We start from the raw sequence: 13,902 nt of genomic DNA, 5'->3' as shown, positions 1-13,902 counted from the left end.
TCGCTGTGTGGAATTTGGGTCAAGGGGCAATCAAACGAGGTGCTGAATGACAAACAAATATTTCAAATCGTTCATATTTTGCTCACACAAATTCCTGTAAATAGAGAGAAGGGAGACATATTTATGTTCACTTTAGAGAACGATTTAGAAGAATAATTAACGTGCATTGTGTTTGTTAACAAAGGTATTGTGAACAAACGCAATAAATTAAACAGTATGACAAGAAACAGATCTTCACAAAGTTCGAGCAAACAAGTGTGGCGTAAACAAGTCAAAATAAATAAATACAATAAATTGGTCGGATGAAAACGATCATGCATTCCAATCTGTGGCTGTCACAATTCAGTTTGCAACCAACAGGTGGCGTCTCATGAGTTTCGTCTTACCTGCTATTTGCTTTTTTTATCCAGTCATGGTTTTGTTTGCTACTTTGGACGTTTTTGTTCTGATGACTCTGTTGTTTAAGATTTTGTTCTTGCTGACTTTATTGAATACAATTAGTCAAATACACCCCGCCCTGCCTCCTCCAGCCTGCTTTTTTTTGGGGGGGGGGGGGTCTACATACATTTTCATTTTGGTTGAAAACATGAGACGCTCAAATACAGACTTGTCGGTTGAAGCTGTGAACTTATTGAGACACTATGAACAAATCAAATAGAAAACAAAAAAAACTGCTCACCACTTGACTCCCCCGATTTATTCAATCAATTCTTTTATTTTTTCTGTCTGGAAGTCCGTTGCTATATATATATATTTTTTTGGGGCAGAAACACGTTTATGGGGACATAACGAGCCTCATTGATTCCATCTTGATGGATTTGCCGCCTTCCTGCTGTTACCGGGAAGGCAGCGGAGGGGATCAATCCTGATAGGCTGTTGTTTGTCCTTCCTTGCACTGCAGGTGCATTTGACCGTGAGGATATCATCTACGTCGAAGCGAGCGTGACGGACTCCGTCGGGGGGGTCTTGGATATCATCCACGAGGAGACCAGGCCGATGGATCACGACGACAAGACAAAGAAGACGACCATTCAAGAAAGCCACAAGAAATTTGTGAGTCAGTCTCAGCAGGATTTATGTCTTTATTTTTATCCCCCCCCCCCTCCCAAAGCAGCTCCCCTCTACTTCCCAGTAGCGCACGCCACAAATAATCATCCTCCCACACGCATGGCAAAAAGAAAAAGGGGAGAGGATAAAAAAAGGGTGTTTTTCCTTAATCTCCACCCCTCCCTCGTTCGTCCTCCTTTCGCCATTTTCTCCCGTTCGGAGATTGAAAGCGATCAGGGGGTCAGTCAGGAGTGTGCCGCTGGAGAAATCATTAATAGAGAGTTACTTATTCAGCGGACGACCCCGGGGACATCGCTGTGGCCTAATCAAAGTGTTTCCACACAGCTTTTTTTCTTCTTTTTTTTTTTCATTCAAAGTGACGTTCGCATTAGTGAACGCGCAGCCGCTAAAGCGAGGACAGCGGGTGATGCAGCTTTTGAAATTATCGATGCAGAAGAAACAAACGTGTGAAGTGATCATCGTTATTTTGCCAAATTTGGGAGCAATCCTTCCAAGTAGATCAAATGACATTTTTAAGAAGTGCCAAGAAAAATCAAACCGTTCTCTCTGCTCTCAAAAACGTGGTCGTGTTCGTTGAATGGTGCACTCGTTCAGTCAAATATCACGACTGCAAACTGAAGAAATCATCCTTATGCCGACCACTAGCTACATTTTTGAGCCACCGGGGTTGTCACAGTTTCAGGGAAAAAAAGGAGGGTTTTTGTCAGTGTCACTCAAATTCCAACACCCACACAATATTGAGTTTTCGGACTACATAAACATTTAATGCGGCGTAAGAAACCTTAGACTCTTTTCTTTCATGAGGAAAAAAACGACTTAATTCCTAAGTTATATGGGTCTGGAGTTATCTGAGCTTGAAATGGGGGCAGCTGTCCAAAATTCAATCTATCCATATTGATTTATATTGCACTTTAACAACAGCTGAAGATGTAACAAAGCGCTAACATGGGCAAAAGGCAAATGCTGCCCCCTCGGGGAAGGGAAAAACATTGCCACAGGTCTGACCAACGCTTTTCGACACACCCCCACCTGTAAAATAAATTGGGGAATGGCAGTGAATGAGTTGATTTCAGTGGGGAAACTTGATTTGAGATGAGCCGGAGAATGAATTCAAGCCGTTGTATTTAGAACAAATGGCTTTTATGTCAAAGTGCGACTGGAGAAACGCGCAATGCAGGATAAAGATGAAAATATGAAGATGGTCAGACCAAATGGGCAACGTGAGTTTAAATGTCCCATGATGCACTTAAGGAGGGGGGGATGTGGCATTTCACTCAGCGCGACGTGCCCCCGCCACTCTGAGGCTCGGACCCCTCATTATACTAACGAGAGGGGCTATTTCACCTGCTGCACAGCCCACCCCCTTGCTCCCTTTCGCTGTACCTCCCCACAAAACCGCGCAGCCATTCAGTCAAGGCAGGTGGCCGCTTTGCGCACGTAATTGCCGACAATTTTTGGCAATGAATAAAAATGATCTACATGACTCGTCAAAGGTGGCGCCAGTCAACTCCAATCTATGGAAGACCTCTTTAGACGGCAAGAAACAAAGGCGCTTATCAAAGGCTGCGCCAGCCTTTTAGGACGGGAGGGACGCGGCGGCCTTGCTCGGCTGCCGCCGCTCACGTTTTTGCCCGTTTATGTTTCCATTCAGGACGTGTTTATCCCGTGGATTTAAAATGCATCAGGAAAAAGGAAAAAAGTGCCCATGTTTGAGTTAAAGCAATTCACGGTTGACATATATGTGTGTGTTTGTGTGTAAAAAGGGGGTGAGGGCATACAGCTAAACTGCTATAGATTGATGCCATTGTGATCCAAATGGTGAAAAAATGCCACCGTGATGTTGGCCGGAGCAGGTTTTTCATCTCTTTTGTCCATCTGAATGGTCTCCCCAACAACAACAATCATGACAAGGCAGCCCACCATCTGACCCCCGCGGTCTGGCATGCCTTTTATTAACACCTGCCTGTTAGGGGAGCGCCGCGTCCGCAAGCTGATGAGGCAAACCTGCGGCGGGTTCAGGCCGTGTCAGTCGCCATTTGCTCTTTCCATTTCACACATGATTAATCTCCCTGTGAAGCGGCGTGCGTCCGCGAACCTCGTTCGGGCTGCTTGACTCAAAGGCCTTTGGAATTCCCGCCGAGAGAGATGCGGCCGGAGTCAATGCAAGCGGCCGGGGGTCAGCGTGTGGAGCTTTTTGCTGCCATTGTGTCATGGAGGCTGCGGCAATTTTCTTTGCCCTCGCTTCTTTCAAAAAGGCAACGTGTTTGTCAAGTGCGCTGAGGCAACGGGGAGCGTTTCGGGTTTTCCTGTCAACTTGACAGGAACAATAACCGTGTCTTTTGCTAATTTCTGCAGGGCTGAATCAACAATAATAGGCTGTGTTTCTTGATGACAACTTTTCCGCCTGGTGGCCTACCGCCCCCTCCGCCGACACTTCCAGTCTCGACGGTGATCTCGAGTGCTTCGTCATTCTATCCATCATCCAGTAAGTTTGGTTCACTCGACCGGCAACGTCAAATGTATTGGCTATAGTTTGTAAAGTGCCCAAGGAAGGAGTCCAATTTGCCCCATAACGAAGTGACATGCAAAGTACGTACAGTGATACCTCTGCATACGAACGCTTCAGCTCACAAAGCTTTTGCCTCACCAACATTAAATTTCCCAGCATATAGTCTCGGCTGACAAACTAGTCTTTCGTCATCCCCTTTGAGTGCGGACCTGGTTTGTTATCGAGTGGAGTACTTTTGCTATTACGGAACCGAAAAAGACCCCACCGCAGGCAAGTGTTAAGCCAAAGAAGACACACAAAAAAAATGACGGTCGAGCAGAAGAAGGAGATCATCGGAAAACACCAACGAGGTGTGCGTTTGTGTGACTTAGCGTCCAAGTACCGGGACGCTGAATCGACCTTTGCTACGTGTGGCTAAGGATGTTTCTGTGTTCTCTAAGCAACGGTTTCAGGCAATAGAAGAGGTTGAAAAACTTCTGTTGATTTGGATTAACAAAAAGCAGCTAGCAGGGGACAGTGTGAGTGAGGGTATTATCGGCGAGAAAGCACGGCAACTTCACTCGGATATCATCAAGAGGCAACTACGTCAACGACCATCACAAAGGTCAATAAAATGACTTTATTATACGGTACTGTTTATTTCTTTTATTACAATAACAGCACATTTAATTTGCATAAAAGAATGTATATTTTGTGTAGCTTGAAAGCTTATTTAGGAGAAAATTGTGTTTTATGGGCACCTGGGAACGGCTTATTCTCATTTTAATGCTTTCTTAGGGGAAAAAAATGTTCAGCAGCCGAACTTTTGGCCTTACACGCACTTTCTGGGAAGCAATGAAGTTGGTAAGCTGTGGTATCACTGCGCTGGCTATTTCCACTTCCCGTAGTCCTGGCGAAATATTCCTGTTGAAAAATGTGACCGTAGGCCAAAACGGGATGAAAAGGAGAGGCTTTCCCGTCAATGTTGTCCCTCTCAAAGACTCACCATTCCTCCTTCAATGTGAGAAGCGCCATTGGTGATTGTTTGGCATTTGGATGACTCGCGTTGGGGGAAACAATTAGCACACAGCCTGCTGCGTTTATATTCTTTTTCATCTCCTTTTAATGGCTTCTCCTCTCTACCTCTCTTTTCTTTTAACCCAAACAAGACGTAATATGCAAACGCGAGCCGTGGCGTGGATTCAAAGAAAGACGTCCGCTAGTATCACGCGATGGAGGAACGATACAGGTGAGCTTTTCATGTCGCATTCATCAAATCACGAGCTAAAGGCTATTTGCTATTTTACACGTTTCTCATCTTAAGTGCAAATCTAATTTAAAAAAAATGGATCAGAGTTGGCTTTTTAGATCACAGCTGACCCCTGGTATTTCCTTCTTTTCATAGATGAAACTTTTGAACAAAGTTGATATAGGAATGCAAATGGTTGAGTTTATACTGCCCATTGATGGCAACGGCGGATCCACAAGAATTAACAGTGTGCATTGAAGGCAAAGTTTTAATGTTCTTCACATTCTATTTATATAATTGGAGGATTACTTTTATCGTCCTATCCAGTAATACCTCGGCTTACAAACACTTTAGCTAACGGACCTTTCGCCTTACGAACGTTAAATTCACGAGAATATAATATTGGCATACAAACTATTTTCGGGAAACACACGGAGAGCCACCATTGAGTGAGGTGTCATTTGCGAACGAACCGGTTCTTGGAGCTCCTGAAATGGCAGCCGGCTTTTTTTCCTCTATCCCCCTAGTCTTCAGTTAAAGCCGCACGTGATTGGTCAAGATCCGTGGTGGAGTCGGGAGGGGACACACGCAGCAGTGAGGGGGGAGGGGCTACAGAAACAAACACACACTAAAGAGAGACGACAGAGCTTGAATGAAAAAAACAAAAGTGAAATGGTGAGAAAATGGATAGAAAACCGTAAAATTTGGACTCGTTTCAACTTTATTGATAATTCAAAGGCAGAGTGTAGACTGCAAGGTTAAAATATCCCATCAATTTTTCAAAAGTGGATCCTTTACAGTAGGTTTGAGAATTCTTCGTAGTCTTTCGACGTAGCATTCCCGTCCTTGGACAAGTCGGCACAAGACAAAAAAAATGACATAATTTCACGGAAGCGCAATGACACATGGTGCTATCATTCTGCTCGTCGCACGCCACCCAAGTTTTGAGCAAATGTGAAGCGGATGAGCCGGAGGCAGCCATCCAGTTCCATCTGTACAGTCATAAGACGCATCAACATGTCATGCAGCCATAATTTAAGCAAGCGTCTCTTCAGCCGTCTTTTTGTTTTTAATTGCTTTTCCCGAACTTTTATGATGCATTGATCACTTTCATTCCTCAAATGTGTCGCTGCCACCATGGTGTGCAAGCACGGATGATGTCATTTCTGTCAATCTTGGTTCAATCTTTGTAATTCTGAAGGCTGTAAGTCAAAACTGCACTTGGTAGTAAGAAACCCGAGCCTTACAAGTGCTTTAAAAAAGTTCTTTTCTAGACTTGGAACGGGTTATAATGGAAAGTGTTGTTTCGGTTTTTGAACCAATCGTTTTTTGAACATGTTTCTGGAACAGATTATGGTTGAAAACCGAGGTCTCACTGTCTAACCTAGCCTTGCTCTAGAAATCATCGTGGGTCGGTATCGTAAACATATTTTATTTACCGGTCGGTGCATGCAAACACAAATCAAACACTTCCATTTGTGGGAGTTTTGCAAATATACTGACAGTGTTACTTAATATTCCTCCTCCAACACAGCATCCTGCCCTGCAAAACTTCATTGAGCATATGGTCTCCATTTTCCGACATTTTCTCAATTCCATATAATATCAAAGAGCCCGAAGTATCAAAACAACAAATAAGTATGTTGAAACAGCAAATAATTACGTTCAAAGCAAAAAAGTCATTAATACCATCTGGTGACGCTCAGTAAATCACAAGATGGAGAGAAACAAAAACCTCTTCTTGGTCCTATTATATTGAAGATGGTTTCACTGCGCATATTTGGCTTTGTTGCCACATGTTTCTCACAATTGTAGCATTAGTGGCATGCTTTACAAAAGTGGCACTTTGTAGCGCCGGAAATCCCCACAGAGCGCAAAGACTTTGACCAAGTCTGATGAAGAACAGAAAAGTTTGCTTTTTCAAATGCACCGCTACCATTTTGATAAACTAATTGTACATCATTCTGCTCATAACTTGCCTTTTTTGTTGTTATTGATGTTTGCTTTAGCCGTGAAATGGAGCCAAGCGCTAAGTTAGCGTTGAATCTTTTGCACATTGTTGCGGTCACGCAATTAGTAGTTTGACTAAAATGATCATGAAAATGTTCAATGAAAGATGGACTTTCCCTAAAATCAGTGGCGGCCCATGATGTCAACCCTAGGCCTTCAGTAGTGCTATGCCTAAATCAATCCACAGCTGCGATACACATTCAACAGAGGGTGCCGTTAGAAATATCTCTGATTAGTTAAAGCGACAGTTTCATCGACTTTGTTTTTATGCTCCAGCTTCCGCAGAAATGATAGTGAAGGTGTCCAGGTCCATTTCTGACCCTGGTCACAAATGATCGCTGAAATGTGATTGGTTAAATGCTTACATACGAAAACACACATCTGGAAGCAGCAAAACGGGGAAAAGCAATGAGAGGAAGCTGAAAGACAATTTGGAATTATTTCATCAAAATTATTGGACACAATATAATTTCAATTAGTCTGTGTTTCAGATATATTTAGGCCAGCAGAGAAGGCCTTTCAGGCCTTGATGCTCCACCACTGCCTAAAAAGTCTGTGTGTGTGTGTGTGTATGTGTGTGTGGACTCGCTCTCACATGACACAAAATAGTGAGTTGTTCACGATGACTTTGCTGCCGGTCTGTGACACCTGGGTACATGTTAGCCCACAAGCTAGCTTACACCGTAGCCTATCGCAACGGTGTAAACTAGCTGGCTAAAGTTTCACTTTCCCACTTGCATTGTCTGTTTCATGTATGTATCACATTCACCTGTGATAGATAGTTCAAATGTTTCTGACACGAAATCCTGAGCGACTGTCAGACACGGTTGGGGAGGAGGTAGAAAAGTCATCAATCAAATGATTCACGGCTTGTGCAATAGCTAGTTTGAGTTGGAAGGAGCGTTTGTGTGCGTGCGTGTGCACCCCCTAGCCTTCCCCAAAACCGTGAGCGATGCAATAAATCAGCGTGTTTTAAACAGTATAGTGCTTCAATGTCTCCGGGGGCGCCACGATGAACAGTGTTGACATCAAAGTGTGGATGCTTGACAAGTGATGAGTCACTTCCCTTGTCCAGCGAGGAGCTCACACCTGTATGGAGATGATTACAGGTAGATCTGGCTGCCCCTAATTGGACAATAAACGCTTGCTCTCAACCTTAATGGCAGCCGGTCTGCAACCGAGACGCCAGACTGCCGCCTGTCGCCAAGCTCCCGTGTGTGTGTGTGTGTGTGTGTGTGTGTGATTTCACACACGCACACAAAACGCAGTTGAGATGATGATATGGTTACGGACTATTCAAAGCAAACAGCTAGGCAAATTGCAATCCCAGCTTTAATGTTTGAAGGAGGGGGAGAAAAAAAGCCCATTTTATCTGTGGCGCTTAAGGACCGCCTTTTGGGACAATTTCACCAATTTTATTCATTGCGCCTTTTCATAAAATGTCTGAATTGAAAAGTGTTTTGTTTAATTTGATCATTCATTTGACCTTAAAGCATTGGCAGTTTGCCGATGTATTATAGAGCATAGGGAAAAAGTAGAAGGTCGACTGGGTACACGATTGAATCGATCTGCTGCGCGTGTATCACGGCTGGGACAATGTATGGCTTCTGTCTTAGAATCCAAAGTATCCTTTCTATTTTGTTTCAAGTGTCATTTGGACCGACGTGAGGCCATCGACGTTTGACAACTTCAGCCCTTGCAGTTTTTGTAAGTCCTTTCGTTGCCCCCGGCCGGTCAATTGACAGTGACGTCATATTCCAAAATTGCTGCAAGTTATAAGATTTAGAAATGAACTGTCAACATTTTGGTATATAATAGTATTCAATAGAAAACGTTGCTTAAAAACAACAGATTGACATCTTATGTAGTATCCGGTCATATAAACCTCGCGTCAGCCATTTGGAATGCATTTCGATTTATGCATTGCGTTTGACTTACGACCGTTTCGTCGGAACGGAACCCGGTCGTAACTCGGATGTTACCTGCGTATATGGCGCAGGGGTCATCTTTTGAAGGAAAAAAGGCTTTTGAGTGCACCTAATACACCGCAAAATACGGTAATCCTCAGCCAAAATCTTTGAAAACAATCCAAATGCTTTCCCGGTTCTGACTTATATTCATATTTTGAGAGATTTATCAATGATGAACATTGGACGAGAGTGGGGTTCAAACCTTCAACCATCTTGTTTTAAATTGCTTGCTAGCTTCCTGCAACTGTTTTGTCCAAGTGTTGTTTGTTTGGGGGGGTAGCGCCAGGGTGAGTTGGGTGCGAGAGGGGGTATTTCTCATCAATTCACACACATCAGAGATAAGAGGTCCAGAAGCTTGGTTTTTCAAACCAGATCATCCTGCTTGGAGTTCAGAAGCCGCATAGCATGCCGCCCTTGTTTAGAGAAGAATGCTCAGTATTAGCTTTAGAAAAGCATCATTAATGGAAGGATCAGACGAGGAGCAAGGCCCGGCCCGGCCCGGCTTTTATCCCCAGGTTCTCTGCTGGAGACAGAACATCATTTAAAGCGTGGGGAGGGGGACACATACGGCGCATGTGTATGAGAATGCATCCATGTGCATGTTTGAAGTCTGTCTCGGAGGCGACTCGGCGCTCATTTGGGTCCGGGCGTAATTGCGCCGTGGAGATCAAAGCGATGTTCCAGAGGAGACTTTTGCACACAGCCCTCTCCTCTGTACAACAGGGGCCCGCTCGCCAAACCCCCCCGACCCGATCCCCGACCCACTCGCGTTGCCCCTGCACATCCCGGCTCGTATTAAAAAAAAAAAAAAAAAAAGAGTTCAGGCACCATTTGTCATGTGTTTCTGACTGAGAGAGGGAATGTCATCTCCAAGAGTCTGTCGAGAGACTTTCTTCTCTTTTTGTCCACGCTATACAGTACTTTGTTTGTGAGAGCGACTCGTTAAAGCGTCACAGATGATGTGGTGGCTGAGGCCTCGCCTGCCTTGGCATGTTTTTCACTCATCACTGGAGATTTTTTTAAATAAGGCAGCAACATCTTTATCAGCATAGTGAACCCGTTTGTCGTCTTCCGGAATATATGACATAGTTTGAATATTTGTTGATTGATTGCTCAACACTCCAGTGCTTATACACAATTTGACGTGGTAGAATCCAGTATTTATGGAGTATATTGCGTTTTATCAGTGGCAGGTTGCCAGGGCTTCCAAGGCCTTCTCTGCAGGCCTAAAAATATGTGAATCACAGACTAATGTGAATTATATTTTGTCCATGATTTTTTCATGAAATAATTCCAAACTGTCTTTCAGCTTCCTTTCATTGCTTTTCCCTTGTTGTGCTGCTTCCAGATGTGTTTTCGTATTTAAGCAATGAACCAATCACATTTCAGCCATCATTTGTTACCAGGGTCAGAAATCCACCTGGACGCCTTCGCAATCAGTGCCGTAGGCCCTGTCGCATCAAATGTATCAATCAAACTGTTGCTTTAACCAATCGGCGTTCGAGTTGGCGACCCGAGGCCTGCTGGAAGGCACTGGCGACCTCAGAGTTTGCGCCAAAAACATGCATGGCAGGCAGATTGAACACTTGAAATTGTCCCTCGGTGTGAGCGTGGGAGTGACTGTTGTACGTCTTTGTGTGCCCTGCGATTGGCTGGCAACCAATTCAGGGTGTCCCTCGCCTAGTGCCCGAAGACGGCTGGGATGGGCTCCAGCACCCCCCCGCGACCCTAATGAGGAATAAGCGGTACGGAAAATGGAACGGATTGGCTAGTCACATGACTAGCCGCTAGTCATAAGAGCATACTGGCCAGAGCTAGCACATTGCATAAGCAGATATATTGTTGGGTTGATTTAATAGCGGTTTTGTCAACCCGCAATGGCTGAAGGAGGAGAAGAAATGTATTTGCTTGCAGATTTACTGTTAAAGCCATTTCCAAGATGGACTTTTCAAGAATAGCTCGACCGCAATAAGACAGGTTGCACAGCTCCCAAGCTAGCAAATAATATTGCAATTTGATGAGGGTATCATGAATCCACACGTTCATAGTAAAAATCGGAACAGGTTAATGACAGTATTTCTGACAGCTTCTTCAAGACACATGTTATTTTCTGGCCAACGGCACCCTCTAGTGGACGTGATTCAGACATAGCACTACTGAAGGCCTAGCGATGAAATCCATGGCCCACCGCTGCGTTTTACATTAGTACGTAACAATATTGAGAATTTTCAGTTCTGCACTGCCGTCAACCACAGTCAGCGAATGTAGCAAAAATCCGAGAACCGGATCTCAATTTTTCCACAGTACTTAAAAATCTGCGACGTGCCTGACATAATGACGCCGAACATATTTTTCTTTTCCGTTCTAGTCGATATCTTTGCGCAATGACAGACAGAGGAGGAAGTCGTGTCGCGATAGTAATCCTCCCCCCTATTTTTTTTCTTCTTTCAAAGCCGTCAAAGCATTCAAGTAAATTGGCGCCTTGTAAGCAGACGAGTTGACCTTTAACAAATCCTGAGAGCCTGACCTGTCTGGAAAACATTTCTGCCGTCGTTCTTCTCCTGCGGTGTACAGTGTCAATACATGTTTGTGAAGCGTACTTACTTACGTATGACTTTGCGTGGTCCACGCTATACCTTGATCGACCTACCCTCCCACATAAAACATGCTTCTGAACATGAATGGCCTCAACATGTGTCGCATTTGCTACTTTCATCTTGTTAGCCTTGTTTTGCTGCTCACCTGCCATTTATTTGTTCCCATCGTGATGCAGAATAACACAACGCGGAACGGCACCTCGGCTGGTCATACTCATGCAAGGCCATGAGGTACACCTGCGCCTTACCTTTATTCCCATTTGATTGATCAAAAAGGCGCTTTCGTCGTCGCTGATATGGATGTAACGCTTTGATTGACAACTCGGGGAGGTATTCATTATGCAGTTTTTATTATAGTGGGGGCAAATGTACACATTTGTTTCGGACTCCTTTTGTACACCCGCCCCCATTTCAAGCTCCGATAACTCCAGACCCATATATCTTAGGAATTAACTCTCTTTTTTTCCTGATAAAAGAAGAGAGTTTAAGGTTTCTTATGTTGCATTGCATGTTTATGTCGTCCGAAAACTCAGTATTCTGTGGGTCTTGCAATTTGAGTGAAAGTGGACACATTTTTGCATGTCTGGCAGTGAATGAGTTAAAAAATCAGGGGTGGGGGGGGTCATAAGTACCGTTTGTGTAATACCATGAGTGTCCCCCATTCGTGTTGTATGTGTTGATAGTTCTCCAGAAACAGAATCTTCGTGTGAATTCAATTCAGACGTTGTCTTCTTTTAAACGCAGATAAAAAATTAAATTTAATTTAAAATAATGTCTAATACAATAAATATCAGCAATGGCACATTGAAAATAGAACAATCTAAAAATGTTTTCAACTAATGATACATATACATATAATTCTTCTCAAAAATATAAGAGTACCCTCAAAAAGACTGAGCTCCCCTTTCAACCGGCATTTAAATTTTAAAGATCAGGACCAAACCAGAAGAATAGTATTTAGACTCGCTATAGCAATTTTATTTATTAATTATATATATATATATCCCCCAAACTCGACGAGTGGTTGCAACAGATCCCGGGAACAACATATATCTCGGTCTGCTGGGAACAGCACGGATATGCGCAGAACCCTCAAGCTTCCCCTCTGGTGCCCGAGCTGAAATTCTGAGACGAGGATTTTTTTTTTTTTTTTTTTATAGCGCCTATATTTGCTATATGTGTCCCTGGTGCTTTCTACTATCTTTGTGACTGCTTTATTTTCCTGTATAGAATAGTTGTCCATGTTAAGCGCTTTGTTGCAGCTTCAGCTTTTGTTCAAGCGCTCTATAAATCAATATGTATTGTATTGTATTGTATTGTGTGCACATTTAATTTCCAGGCTTTGGAAATAAATCCAAATATTTAGTCTCTCAGTCCAGCCATCTCTGCCTCCGCTAACAGCCAAATATGTTTTGAGGGAAGTTAAAAAGAAGAAAAGTAAGAGCCCATTTATCTGTAAAAGTACTTATTAAGCAGGTACAATCGAAAGCAGCGAGACAAAGTGTGCGCATGGCAATAAGCGCAGCGCAAGATCACGGTGCTCAGTGACCGCAACATCCTGTGGCCACTGGCAATTCACATTTGTAAGCACATCTGTGAAAACTCACATTTTTAAAGCGTCTTTATTTGTCCCAGAGTGTGGAAATTCACACGCACGCAGAGTACAAGGTTATACAAGCAAGCACCCTAACCAAATTGTACGAAGTACGAAGTGAAGGAGCATAGCGCGCACTGACTCAGGGGCCTACTTGCTTCAAATAGTCACATTCACGTATTCCTCGCTGTGAATAGAAGTGTCTTTAACAAAATCATTTTGATAGCAAGAAAAAAATACCCGCTGGACTTTCCCGATAAAGCGCAGGTCCGACCTCTGGCAATTTTGTTACCCTTCCACGAGGGGGCAGCGTTTGCCTTTTGTCCATGTTAGCCCAAACTGAGCTAGAGTCAAAATAATTTGATAGAAAACAATTTTCAGGCGCTACGAAGGTCTTATTTTTGCACATTTTCCCATTGTGGGATGATTAAAGGCTTTCTGATTCTGATTTTAGATGACCTTTGACCTGGTGTTTATGATCTGATCTATACCTCATCCGGATTTTCTTTGCGCAAATCTAATTAATGTGAATGGAAAATGAACACCAAAAGACTTTATAGTCCATTAGGCCTCTAGAGGGAGCTTTGCCAATGATCATTATCAGAAAAGCTTTCATTGTCCCACAACGGGGACATTTGCAGTGAAGGCAGGGCTGGCCACCTGACAGCTCATGTCCTTTGCGGCCCGTATACATTGAGAACAGACGCTAAAATACAAATAGGAACGTGAATACGAAAGAAGCGAAAAATATGTCGTCAAAACAGACGGCGATTGGTCGAAACCGACAAGCCTTTTTTTCCCCTTCTAAATAAGAGTTTGTCAAAATGCAATATCATTTGCAAAACGTGGGTGAACCGTATTCATTTTAGCGTTTTTGTGGAAAACGCTTGAGGAATAAATGAAATACATTTTGAGGCCCCCCTGCG

At 43.6% G+C, this 13,902-nt stretch overlaps 1 long non-coding RNA gene across 5 annotated transcripts in view; it reads left to right on the top strand.

Annotated features, from left to right (window-relative positions):
* Positions 1-13,902, top strand: part of LOC148894188 (uncharacterized) — a 40,314-nt gene that overhangs the window by 9,370 nt on the left and 17,042 nt on the right. For all 5 annotated transcript variants that reach the window (XR_016115887.1, XR_016115888.1, XR_016115884.1 and 2 more), the window contains 3 exons: positions 902-1,053; positions 3,424-3,553; positions 4,726-4,805. This is a non-coding gene — a long non-coding RNA (uncharacterized LOC148894188). The remainder of the gene's footprint in view (positions 1-901; positions 1,054-3,423; positions 3,554-4,725; positions 4,806-13,902) is intronic.

This window comes from Hippocampus bargibanti, linkage group LG08 (assembly GCF_051943395.1).
Source record: "Hippocampus bargibanti isolate YZ-2025 linkage group LG08, ASM5194339v1, whole genome shotgun sequence".
Classification (NCBI taxonomy): domain Eukaryota; kingdom Metazoa; phylum Chordata; class Actinopteri; order Syngnathiformes; family Syngnathidae; genus Hippocampus; species Hippocampus bargibanti.
The sequence above is the reverse complement of the archived record's forward strand: the minus strand, read 5'-3'. Positions and strand labels throughout refer to the sequence as shown.